This window comes from Oncorhynchus nerka, linkage group LG6, assembly GCF_034236695.1.
Source record: "Oncorhynchus nerka isolate Pitt River linkage group LG6, Oner_Uvic_2.0, whole genome shotgun sequence".
Taxonomy (NCBI): Eukaryota; Metazoa; Chordata; class Actinopteri; order Salmoniformes; family Salmonidae; genus Oncorhynchus; species Oncorhynchus nerka.
The window spans coordinates 32057399-32067178 of record NC_088401.1 but is presented as its reverse complement, the minus strand read 5'-3'; positions in this window follow the sequence as shown (position 1 = coordinate 32067178).

Genomic DNA, 9780 nt, shown 5'->3' with positions numbered 1-9780 from the left:
AAGGCGGCGTATGATTGGACAGTCATGAGATAAGGTGCCGTATGATTGGACAGCCGTGAGATAAGGTGGCGCAGGATTGGACAGTCGTGAGATAAGGAGCTGTAGCTCTATTATGGCAACACACCGCCTGTCAGGGGAAGTAAAGCATGTCCTTTACAAACTCAGGAGTGCATGAGACACAACACGAGACCTGTGTACACACGAAACAAGAGAACTTGCGGTTCCTCATACTGTACTTACCTATACGTGTTCACACTACAAACAGAGCAGTTGAATTTTAGCCCCTAAGAATGCCCATTATGACTACATTCCCTGCCTTGCTTTTTTTCCCATGTCCCCATGACTTTCACTTTCTAAACAAACCAGGGCTTTCGACTTGAATCTCAAGGAGATCCCTTTCTGTGTAAGTTGACATTGGTTTCACACACTAATGTAAATATTTGCAACCGGTTGTCCTCTTCCTACTGAAGTCCCCTTCCCAGTCTGCTTGCTCTCACTAATAGGAAAGCTCAGGTCAAGGAAAGGAGTCCAGACAGGCACAGAGCTGATACGCCCGCTGCCTGAGAGGCAAACCCTGTAGCAGAGCGCCGCGGCTGACTCAGACACCGTGAATAAAACATGTGATGGCATGTCGGCGGCAACGATCGAAGAGGCACACTGCACTGCATTATTCATGTGTGGTAGCGGGCTAGAGGGGGGTTATAAGGGGGCTTGGGGAGGTTGATGCGGCGGCATGCGGAGTCGCAAGGGCGTGGCCGGGTTGTAGTGTGCAGAGGTCTCCTTCCTTCCCAGCAACAGGGAATGGGCAGTCATCACATTACACTCCAGCCACTCGGACTGCATGGGAGCTGCAACACTCGCAGTCACAACCTACTGTCATCATCCACTAGCCCTATGTGGAAGGTGAAAGCATGTTGCTGGGGGAAAAGTGATATTAGTCTTTTCGAATTAATTTCCTACCAAGTGTTTGCACTTTTTAGTCATGACAACCCCCAAAAATGTAAATAATCCTATTGTAATAATCCCAGTTCCTACCCAGACCATAGTACATGCATCCACCCTCAATGACCTGCATCTGAAAATCAATATCCTTAATGGGATCATGACCATATCCATTACACACATTAATATGAACATGTTTCACATGGCCGTTGGCTACGTGTGGGCTGTTACAGTTTATCAGGTTGGGAAGTGGGTGATGGTGTCTTCAGCAGTGGTGAAGTTAGACTGGCCTCGTTAACCCCTAGAGATGGGTTTCTTATAAGAGCTGAATCAGTGTTTTACCAATGCAGCGTAGTGCAGCGGAGAGGCCAGAGGAAATGTGTTGCAGTCAGCACCTCTTCCATTCTGGGTGAGGCCAACTGACTGATAGCTGGTGCTACTGCTCCACCTGCAGGCCCAGGCCACATGCATAGTGAGTGTAAAGGGTGTGTGTGTGTGTGTGTGTGTGTGTGTGTGTGTGTGTGTGTGTGTGTGTGTGTGTGTGTGTGTGTGTGTGTGTGTGTGTGTGTGTGTGTGTGTGTGTGTGTGCGCGTACTTGCGTACATTTGTGTGTATATGCCTGCGTGAGTGTGTGTGTGTGTGTGTGTTTGAGAGGGTAGAGAGAGACAGAAAGAGAGAGGGGGTGTGGTAGGTACAGTAAGATCACACCTTTCACCTTTCACCTTTCTTGTCAAGTAGCCAAAACAAATAAATCAACTTACAATATTAGAATTAGCATTACATTAGGGGGGGGGGGGGGGACCTTGTGTGGAGTTGTTTTTCATAAGGGATCTCCCATATAAGTACAGCCAGTTCAAACCCTGCTGGCCACTACCCAAGCAAAGAATAGATAGATATGCAATCATTATGGCGTAGATGCCATCATGCCAAGAACAGACACTTGTTGACCGCTTTGCAAGAACAGAGAACTGTACGTAAATCCGAGGCACTCCATTCACTATGATATGTTACGTTTCGTATGGTATGTGTTCATTTGTGAATGTCCCTTACCCATTTCATGATATGTTACGAATTGCAATTCGTATTACATGTTACAAATTTGCAAAACATACAATATCTTAAGGTTAAGTTTAGGGTTAACTTTAAGAGTTAGGTTAAAGGGTTAAGGTTGGGGGAAGGTTTAGCTAAAAGGGTTAAGGTTAGGTTAGGGGAAGGGTTAGCTAACATACTAAGTAATTGCAGAGTATCTAAAAAGCAGTAAGTAGTTGACAAGTTGTTAATTAGTTAAAATGCTAAAGTTGTCTGTGATGAGATTTGAACTCGCAACCTTTGGGTTGCTAGACGTTCTCGCTAGATTTGAACTTGTTTACCTCTTTGCAAGAACAAGATACTAGAACAACAAGTTAACCACTTCTAAGAGACCGTTATGGTTCTTATTTCCTAGAGAGAGTGAATGCAGAGAGGCAGTGGATGAATGACATGCCGGGGTGACAGCCAGGGATACAGATATAGGCAGAGGGGGGAATAAGAACACAGCTAAACCGGGCTCCACTCTAACCTAAAGTAAGATGAGTCAATGAGGGAAAGAGCAATGGTGGACCTGAAATTGAACAGCGTGGGCAGGGCTAGATTACTACTGCCATGAGGCTTGATTACAGTAATGTGATCAGGCAGTAACAGCTGTGCTGCCCAGCCCTGAGCTCATAGGTCTCTCTCTCCAACCTGGTCTCAGAGGATTTTATATTATTATGTATGTAAAACCGAGATACTCCAATTAGTATGATACGTTATTTTTCGATTGGTATGTATTCATTTGTGGATGTCCATCACCCATTTTGTATATGTTACGAATTGCAATTCGTATTATATGTTATGAATATACAAAATCTTAAATATGTTATGAATTTTCAAAAACGTAGTATGTGTTACGAATTTTCAAAAAGTATGATATGTTACCAATTCTTGAAATTGGCTAATGTTAGCTAGCTGGCTAATGTTAGGTAGGCTAGGGGTTAGGGTTAAGGTTAGGGTTAAGTTCAGGAGTTAGGTTAAAAGGTTAATGTTAGGGGAAGGGTTAGCTAAAAGGATTAAGGTTAGGGTGAGGGGAAGGTTTAGCAAAAAAGGGTTATGGTTAGGGGGAGGGTTAGCTAACATGCTAAGTAATCACAAAGTAGCTAAAAAGTAGTAAGTAGTTGAAAAGTTGCATATTTTGATTCAAGTGTTGGATACAATTTGGAAATATGATACTACATGGCATCTATAGAAATGTGAAATTATATAGCAGATGTTGCATGACTAAATAGAACAACTAAATAGAAGTCAATATTCTCTATACTCAGTTACATTGCGTTTCTCTTTTTCACCTCATAATTTCATGTTAGATTGTAGCTAGGCAAAGTACAGTTGAAGTCGTAAGTTTACATACACCTTAGCATACACCTTAGCCAAATACATTTAAACACACTTCCTGACATTTAATCCTAGTACAAAAATCCCTGTCTTGGGCCTCCCAGGTGGCGCAGTGGTTAAGGGCACTGTACTGCAGTGCCAGCTGTGCCACCAGAGACTCTGGGTTTGCGCCCAGGCTCTGTTGTGACCGGCTGTGACCGGGAGGTCCGTGGGGCGACACATAATTGGCCTAGCGTTGTCCGGGTTAGGGAGGGTTTGGCCGGTAGGGATATCCTTGTCTCATCGCGCACCAGCGACTCCTGTGGCTGGCCGGGCGCAGTGCATGCTAACCAAGGTTGCCAGGTGCACAGTGTTTCCTCCGACACATTGGTGCGGCTGGCTTCCAGGTTGGATGCGCGCTGTGTTAAGAAGCAGTGTGGCTTGGTTGGGTTGTGTAGCGGAGGACGTATGACTTTCAACCTTCGTCTCTCTCGAGCCCGTACGGGAGTTGAAGCGATGAGCCAAGATAGTAGCTACTAACAATTGGGGAGAAAAAGGGGTAAAAAATAAATAATAATAATCCCTATTTTAGGTCACTTTATTTTAAGAATGTGTTTAAATTGTTTAACTTGGGTAGCCTTCCACAAGCTTCCCACAATAAGTTTTTTTGGCCCATTCCTCCTGACAGAGCTAGTGTAACTGAGTCAGGTTTGTAGGCCTCCTTGCACGCACACGCATGTTCAGTTCTGCTCACAAATTTTCTATAGGATTGAGGTCAGTGCTTTGTGATGGCCACTCCAATACCTTGACTTTGTTGTCCTTAAGCCATTTTGCCACAACTTTGTATATTTGCTTGGGGTCATTGTCTATTTGGAAGACCCATTTGTGACCAAGCTTGAACTTCCTGACTGATGTCTTGAGATGTTGCTTCAATATATCCACATCATTTTCCTTCCTCATGTTGCCATCTATTTGGTGAAGTGCACCAGTCCCTCCTGCAGCAAAGCACCCCTACAACATGATGCTGCCACCCCCGTGCTTCACGGTTGGGATGGTGTTCTTCGGCTTGCAAGCCTCTCCCTTTCTCCTCCAAAGATAATGATGGTCATTATGGCAAAACAGTTCTATTTTTGTTTCATCAGACCAAGGACATTTCTCCAAAAAGTACCATCTTTGTCCCCATATGCAGTTGCAAACCGTAGTCTGGCTTTTTTATGGCAGTTTTGGAGCAGTGGCTTCTTGCTTGCTGAGTGGCCTTTCAGGTTATGTCGATAAAGGACTTGTTTTACTGTGGATATATAGATACTTTTGTACCTGTTTCCTCCAGCTTCTTCACAAGTTCCTTTGCTGTTGTTCTTTGATTGATTTGCACTCTTCGCACCAAAGTATGTTCATCTCTAGGAGACAGAACGCGAATCCTTCCTAAGTGGTATGACGGCTGCGTGGTCCCGTGGTGTTTATACTTGCGTACTATTGTTTGTACAGATGAACTAGGTACCTTCAGGCATTTGGAAATTGCTCCCGAGGATTATTCAGACATGTGGAGGTCTACAATTCTTTTTCTGAGGTCTTGGCTGATTTCTTTTGATTTTCCCATGATGTCAAGCAAAGAGGCACTGAGTTTGAAGGCAGGCCTTGAAATACATCCACAGGTACACCTCCAATTGACTCAAATTATGTCAATTAGCCTATCAGAAGCTTCTAAAGTCATGACATCATTTTCTGGAATTTTCCAAGCTGTTTAAAGGCACAGTCAACTTAGTGTATGTAAACTTCTGACCCACTAGAATTTTGATACAGGGAATTATAAGTGAAATAATCTGTCTGTAAACAATTGTTGGGAAAATGACTTGTGTCATGCACAAAGTAGATGTCCTGACCGACAATGCCAAAACTATAGTTTGTTAACAAGACATTTGTGGAGTGGTTGAAAAACAAGTTTTAATGACTCCAACCTAAGTGTATGTAAACTTCTGACTTCAACTGTACTACTTACTTTGCTTGTGGAGGCACAATGTGCTGGATGAAGGCACAGTACTGCATATTTTTCTCCATCTTTTTGAATGGCAAAAATATCATTTTCACACTTCCCCTTTGTGGTAGCTAGAACTTCCCTGTTTTATTGCCATCTTTCACAAAAACTGTAACAGTACCACAGGTCCTACCAGGACCGCGACTGAAACGGAAGGCCAAGCTGAAAAAACATCTCATTGGCTGGGAGAGAGCCCACCCTGGGAGATTTCACACACCCAGACTTCTCATTCGGATGTTCCATCGGACATGACTCAGTACTGGGAAGATGAGGACTAACCTCCATTTTGGAGATCTCAACCACAGTTGCACAGTCATCAGGGGTCTCACTATGATTTATGCTTTCCAGACTGACAGTAAACGGTCGCCTCTCCTTCTGAACAACACTCTGAGGAAGTTGGTTTTGCTGCTGTAACAGACCAGGACTGTGTCCCAAATGGCAGCCTATTCCCTAATGAGTGCACTGCTTTTAACCAGAGCCCAGTTAAGGTAGATAGCAGTAAAACTGCTAGAGGAAGGGCATGGGCTGTGATAGCATGAGAGCGATTCTAAAGACCCTATTATGTATTAAGCCTAGCATACTGAAAACTGGAGAGAAAAAAAAACATCCCAACTGGCTAAAACTTTATGATTATGAAAATAATTAATCTCCTCTATTTTGGAGATTTGGAAAAATATCTACTACTGTGTAGGTTTTGAAATTGAGCATGTCTACCATTATCTAATATATGGGCATTAGTGAGTGTCTGGCTACTGATAGCTCTCCCCTGGTCTGATTCAGAGCACAGTCACTGATGAAGGGAAGCGTCTGGCTGGGCCAGATTGTAGAAAACCAGCAGCCCACATTCTACTCTGGCTCAGGGTCCGGGTGCCCTGGTCAAGTGATTAAATTAGGGGTACGTACGTCCCAAATGGCATCCAGTCACTTTCTGAGCAAGGCCCGGAGGGCTGTGGTCAAAAGTAGTACACTAAGTAGGGGATAGGGTGCCATTTGGGACACCGGCCATGTAGCAGGTAGCCATTACCATGGAATTCAAATAGATAGGCCGTGTCAAAGACAATACAAAGGGGTGAATATTGGACTCCTTATTAGAATATGAGCTACTGTACAGTACATAACCTGACATACTGTTGTTGGTCCTTCTCATAAGTGTGAACAGCTGCTGTGAGGTTATATGAGGTTGTTAGGGGACTCACAAAGTCAGTCCAAATCCCAGGATACCCTTTCTATCATAGAAAAACATATTGAATTCATTATAGGATCTCTATCAGTGGAGGCTCCATCCCATTAATACCATTCCAGCCATTACAAGGAGCCTATCCTCCTATAGCTCCTTCCACCGGCCTCCACTGATCTATATGGTTTCTATCCTCAACAAGCTATTCTTCATGAATGTTGATTGTAGCATATCTGATATTCTGAACGCTTCGGACACATCGTTGAAATGTGAATCAATTAAAAGATGACTTACTTCTTCTTGCCGACAGCAGTAATCTTTGTACTTTCACAGCTGCAGGACATCCCACTGGGCACACACTGGTTGAATCAACGTTGTTTCCACATCATTTCAATGATAGGACTTGCCCAGTGGGATTTGACTCCCGTGTTTAGTGCATTTAGTCTGCATTTTATCTGATTATGGCAAGGTCACATATCATTCTCCTACTGAATGTCAATACATGTGGACGATGTCACAGGCGTACTGATTCAACACAATCTACTGGGAGAAAGGTACATTACAGTGGTTGTGTCACAACTGCCACCCTATTATTTTATAGTCCACTACTTTTGAAAGCAGGTTGACGTTTATTGTCACGACTCTTGTCCTGGAGGCAGAACTGGGCGATTTCCTCTTAGATAGGCCAGCTGCAAAGTCAAAATAGGCTCTATTGTAAAAATGTATGAAAAAAGGGTTGGGCATTAGGGTTAGCAGTGTGGTTCAGGTTAGGGTTAAGTTTAAAATCCGATTTTATGACTTTGTGGCTGTGCCAACTAGTGACCACTCTGCAGAGCTGCCTCCAGAACAGAACTCAAGACGAAAAACGCTAACCTGCCCCTTTGAACACTAACCTCAGCTCAACCCAGCTCAGTATACTGCACTGATACTACTCATATTAACACAGTTATTATTCAAATAGGAATAATTGCAATATCATAATATGTTATTCACGGAACTGTTTTAGGGAAACGGGTAGAATGCGTTCCACCTCTCTCAACACTGTGTGTTAATGTTTTCCTTCTGCTTAAAGTTCCAGAGAATTCATAGACGTCTGAACCTAAGCAAGTGGCACTATCTGCTTTGACGGACCACGATTACACCATCTATGGTTTTGCAGGCATACGACGTGCTCTTCAATGTATATATATATATATATATATATATATATATATGTGTGTGTGTGTGTGTGTGTGCGCGCGCATGTGTGCGTGCGTGTGTGTGTGTGTGTGTGTGTGTGTGTGTGTGTGTGTGTGTGCGTGTGTGTGCACGCGTGTGTGCGTGTGTGTGCGTGCGTGCGTGCGTGCGTGCGTGCGTGTGTGTGTGTGTGCGTGCGTGCGTGTGTGTGTGTGTAGTGCAGAGTGGTCTTGGAGGTTAACCGTTGTCTTTCTTAGAAAAGTGTACCCATCTCCCTAGAGTAACAGATGAGCAATGTGTTAGGAGATTGTGGTTTATGGATGGAGAGAACATTTTTTTTGCTGCTGGCTTTTCACTGAAATGAAGAAGATACACACTACAGAGAAATAACTGACAGTTATGCCTCAGTTTATCACATATTGTTATGGTAGAAATCACACTGTCAGTGTCAGACAATGGAAAATGAAGTGATCGTTGGAACCACGTTAGAATCTGATAAGCACTGCATGAAATGCAGAGGGGGAGGTCCCTTCTATTCCGAATATTCATTTGATTTGAACTTGTACAGTACTTGAAATGTGAGTCAGAAATTGAAAGTATTTTCATTCAAAACAATATAATATTCAGTGTCCTTAGAAACAATGTTCCCTAAAAAAATGTTTTTAGTGCAAACTTGAACTCTGTGAAAATTCTGTGCAACTTCCAGCTTGTGCTTACTGTGAACAGTGAACACTGAGGCTGTACCTGCTTTAAGTTACAGTTTTAACAGTGGCCATGTAGGCTACTGTGGCTATTTGATCATAATGTAAGCCTACCAGAGTGACCTACCATCAAAAACAATGGAGAAAATACATCCCATAACATTTTAACATGGAAATAGCTGTTCTATAATTCAGCTGACAGTTGCAGCCAATGTGTGGTGTTCAATGTAGGCCTACATTCCATGAGACTTTTGAAAAAAATAGGTAGGGCTTGACATTAACCTGATTGTCCTTCAGACAAGTGGTGACTGACAACGTTGTATAGTTTGATGCAAGAAACCACTTATTATTATTCCCATAGCATTAATACAGAGAATCAGACAAATTCTGCCTTCTTCTGCCTATTGGCTATGTAGCTTATACAAGCCCGTCTCAAAATACAACACTGCCCCTTTAAGACAAAAAAAGTTATTTACCTTCATTGCTTTTCAAAGGTGTAGAGAAATGTACATGTTTTGTGCTCTTGTAGGAAGCAATTACTCCCCTATTGCTGACAACAAATGATCTATAACTGGGCTAATAACTCACTAACTAGCACATGTGCACATGTGGCTACATGCAGCTCTTGCTTTGATCTCAAAACAAGCGCATCTACTTAAAACCGCTCATGCTGTAAACATAGTCCAGCTCAATGTAAATGGCACATATCCATATATGGCAATGGTCTATTTGCATATAGGCTTACTGCAGCTCTGATTAGTTATGCCGCATTGGTCTGTGTAGAGTATGTGCCTGAGTCATGCCTGCCAATGCAATAGAATCCTACTCCGATGCATTCTGTCTACAACAAAATCTCTTGCATAGTTCATTTTCTTTCAGTATGTTCCATTGAAAGTGGCTAATATTGCGTTGATTCAATCATAATTGCCACAGTAAAGGGAAACGCCACTTTCTGAGTCAAAATGCAAGCCAAGATCTAACGCTCAGATTTTTTTTTTTTACATTACTTAAAAAATGTAAGCCTATGCAACATTAATCAATTAAAAACAGTACTGTAGCAATAAGGTTTGTGCGGTGTAAGCTATAGGCCCAATACATTATCACTGCATATTGGCTTTTGTTGTTTTGGACGTTTTTTAAAATTACATAAAAAGATTGAGGTAGGCTATATATATAACCTTTTATATAAGGTTATATATATAACTAGGCAAGTCAGTTAAGAACACATTCTTATTTACAATGACAGCCTACCCCGGCCAAACCCTAACCCGGACGACACTGGGCTAATTGGATGCCGCCCTATGTGACTCGCAATCACGGCCAGTTGTGATACAGCCTGGAATCGAACCAGGGTCTGTAATGAC